Source organism: Ctenocephalides felis, unplaced genomic scaffold (genome assembly GCF_003426905.1).
Source record: "Ctenocephalides felis isolate EL2017-DRISC unplaced genomic scaffold, ASM342690v1 CF-g0.4_SCAFFOLD_03571, whole genome shotgun sequence".
Classification (NCBI taxonomy): Eukaryota; Metazoa; Arthropoda; class Insecta; order Siphonaptera; family Pulicidae; genus Ctenocephalides; species Ctenocephalides felis.
In genome coordinates this window covers 1016063-1019960 of record NW_020539725.1, presented here as the reverse complement: position 1 = coordinate 1019960, position 3898 = coordinate 1016063, and the positions used below count along the sequence as shown (strand labels likewise).

General features: G+C 28.7%; 1 long non-coding RNA gene across 4 annotated transcripts; it reads left to right on the top strand.

Moving 5' to 3' along the window:
- The first annotated feature begins 2124 nt into the window (after window positions 1-2124).
- Window positions 2125-3608, top strand: LOC113385456. 4 transcript variants are annotated; one of them, XR_003367993.1, is made up of 7 exons: window positions 2125-2216; window positions 2282-2352; window positions 2421-2549; window positions 2651-2892; window positions 2967-2999; window positions 3072-3205; window positions 3313-3608. It is a non-coding gene; the product is annotated as an uncharacterized LOC113385456 (long non-coding RNA). The 4 variants fall into 4 exon arrangements; XR_003367994.1 differs by having other exon boundaries at window positions 2411-2549; XR_003367992.1 differs by having other exon boundaries at window positions 2147-2352; window positions 2411-2549.
- Window positions 3609-3898: the final 290 nt, after the last annotated feature.

The following is a 3898-nucleotide window of genomic DNA, read 5'->3' as shown; positions in this document are numbered from 1 at the left end:
AACATTGATTTTCCAAATTTATTACACTAAAAATGATCGTCTGCCTTTTTGATTTATGGTCATAGCATAAGAGACTCGTGTTGAAAATTGAAATCTTTTAAAAAGTACAACAAATTCAGAAAGAATTAATATATAGCATTTGCGGCAAAGGTGCAATATCACCTGTTATTTTTCTACCCAAAATAATTGCTTCAATAATGTTGCCTATAATTTTTATAATTTCTTACCATATTTTAACTGGCTTTTAGTAATTTAAATATCTAAATTACATTTTTTTCCAATAAATCAATATTATACGTTATTGCTTAAGTTTATATTTGAAGTGAATTAATTTGTCAAATCCTGTTCACATCTGCTCTATTCAACTTAGGATCAACAAAATTATTGCTCTGTGAATTTTTTTACTGTGCTCCATTTTACTTGATATTTTGGAAATAGGCTAATCTTTATCTTAAGTTCAGAAGTGAAATCAATTTGCACTCCGTCACCATCCACCGCATTAATTGGATTATTACTCTTTTAATTCTGATTTTATCAGAACTTGTAATACACTATTTTAAAGATGATTAAATGAGCTACAACTTTCTCTATCATAAATTTTACCGTAACTTCTCTTATTGTGAAACGGCGAAGGGTTAAAGGGCTCGAAAGACCTCTGGTTGGACAGCCGCGCACTCCTTAATTAATACCTCTATCAATATTTGTGTAATGGAAAAATAATGAACAACAATAATTAGTCAGAAAAATACTTCGAATTTTCATATATATATATACTTTTATACGTATTCTTTCAGAGATATTATAATGAGAAATTGGATGTTTTTTTAATGTTTTAATTCGTAAAATCATTAGTTTTTTGAAAATCGTTTGTACTAAAGTTGTGGTATTTTCTAGAATCCATCAAAATCCCTTAAACCAAGTTAATTCTAGATGGAATAAGATTATTTTTACATTTGGTGGAAATGGCACTGAAAAACTATTTGATTTATATGAAAAAACATTATATGCGTCTTTTATTTGCATGATAGTTTACTCATTTTACACGTAGAAGTACTCATTTTAAAGCTTATTTTGAGCACTATAAAAACTCATTTTCATATCTAGCCTAATAATGTTCCTAAAACACTATACAATAGCAATTTATTAAGATTTTAATTGATATAATTATGTTCATTACATGATTTTCGTTAAAATGTACATTTTTGAAGATATTAGCAAAAAATGATGAAAAACGCAAAAAAGAAACAAATTTTCAGTAGCCAGTAACTTGAAAAGTATTTGCTTTTTTGAAAAACATTATTAAACATTTTTCTCTTATAATTAGTTCTTTTATCGATACCCAACGTTATTTTGAAAAAAGTAAAATTACACCACTGAAAAGAAATGTCATCCACCCGAGAAGTGGTAAAGGAGTCTAAATTGTTTTCACTTCTGAAGAGTAAGATAAACCTAGTTCTAAAATTCCAAACGAAATGGAAAGCAGTAAAAAAAGTTCAGACCGAAAGCGCTTCATTGAGTAAATATTCCGTACCCAATGACAAACATATGAATTTTTGACACAATGAAACTTCTAAATATTTTTTTTTGTTGTGTGACTTAGTATAGTAAGGCAAAACGACGTCTCCTTTGCACGAATTCATACGGCGAATCTGTTCGCAAAGTGCGCAAACAAAATTATTGCAAGCAAAAGCAAACCTCGCGTAGTACGTTGAGAACATGATTCGCCGTGCGCGTCAGACGCATGCGCAGACTGCATCACTTGTCAGATTCATGTTATATTATTTGCATCTTATATTAATTTAATTTTTGGCACATCTCAGCTGCTTTTCGGCATTAATAATGTAGACATTACATTTTCCTTATTCATAATCATGAATTTATTATATTTTAATATTGCCTTAGCCTCCCAGTAAACCACAGAAGTTACCACCACGTAACACATTTTGTAACTTTCGTTTCGAAACTGATGTTAAGTAAAAAAACCGATGCTGTTACGTATAGTTGTGAGCTTTAACCACCGCCGACGCGTTTAAACGTTTATAATACTGCTTTGTTCGTATCTGTAGGTACGTGGCGTGGTACGTTGCGCGGTCACATACATTTGCCTTTGAACATAGCCGTGAAGTGTTTTATGATCGAAATGTCAAATTAAACATAGGTTAACTCGGTCAGTGCATCGTCGTGCATCGTGGACGCATAATTGAGTATTTTATCGTGTATGTTTGAAATGCAAGATATTTCCTTTATTGAAGTGTTATTTATTAATTGCTTTTATATTTAGTGCTAAATCAGTTGTAGAAATTAGTTAAACAGTCAGCTGGAAAAGTATTTAATATGAAACCGGCAAACAAGGTGAGTCTAATTGTACTGAAATATATTTTAATTTATAAATTATTATAATAATGTTTAGTCATTTGCAGTATATAGGCCGCCTTCAATGCAAAGTCTGTTCATGTATTGTGATAATTGATTTATCATGTAATAATTGAAATTTCTAACACACCAGTCAGAAACATAACCTCAATTCAGTGATATATGAATAAAGAGAAGTAAGTTATATAGTTTTATACATATTCATTTTTTATAGTTCCATTAGTATCAGAACTATTTAGCTAAGCACAAACTGATATAAGTTGGTTTTCAATTGTAGAGAAAATTACAGTGCTGATAACTCCTACGAAAATGGATTTCAAACTAGGGATTTTCTCCAATAGAGAAGATAAATACAAAGTTAGATAATATATTAGAAATTATTAATCCTTTGTCACTAAAATAAACAAGCAAGGCTTGAAAACATTCATGAAGAAAAATAAGAACACATATCGATTAAGTGTTGAAAAGAAAATGAATTGTGGAGTATTTCTTAAGTGATGATATTGTATTACAGAATAGGTATATTAATGTTTTACACAAAGAGAATTTTAACTAATATGATTTAGTACTAATTTGTAATGTTTTACTTTTAGGAAATTCACATATTTAATACGAAACCAGCAAAGGTGAGTATAATTGCACTGTTTTTTTTTTTAGTTTACAAATTATTATATTAATGACTAATTAGTTATTTTCAGTATATAGGTCATGTGCAATGCAAATTCTGTTTATGTATTGTGATAATTGATTTATCACATAATTATTGAAATTTCTGACAGACCAGTCAAAAATCACATAACCTCAATTCAGTGATATGATATGAATATTATAGGTAGATAAGTGTAATATATTTGGTATCATACATATTCTTTATAATTTCATTAGTATCAGAACTATTCAGTTAAGCAAAAACTGATATAAATTGCTTTTCAATTCTAGAGAAAGAGTGCTCATAACCCCTATGGGTTATGTCAAAATGGAATTCAAACTAGGGAAATTTGCTCTAATCAAGAAGATAAATTGTCACCAAAGAAACAAGCAAGACTTAAAAACATTCAAGAAGGAAAACAAAGAATGGACCGGATATCACACATTATATGGATTAAGTGTTAAAGAGAACATGAATTGTTGAGTATTTCGAGACTGATGATCTTGCATTACAGAATTGGTATATTAAGGTTCTACATGAAGAGAATTTAAGACTTAACTTTACCAAGTCTGATTTAACTGAAGTTGCCAAGAGAGTTGAACATAATACATATTATGAATAAATAAATAATTATTTTTATAGGCTAACATTTTATGGACTATCAAATTTTAGTTTTCTAATGTTAACTATGTAATATGTAAATTTTGTATATTGTAAATGATAATATTTAATAAAATTACTAAATATCCGAAATTATTATTAATATTCTATATTTGCAGGAAATTTAATTAAATAAGTATGTAACATAAAAGACAACTACACGCTTTTTTATTCAATTTAGATACGTAGCAAAAATGTAACCGCGGTGTATTAGTG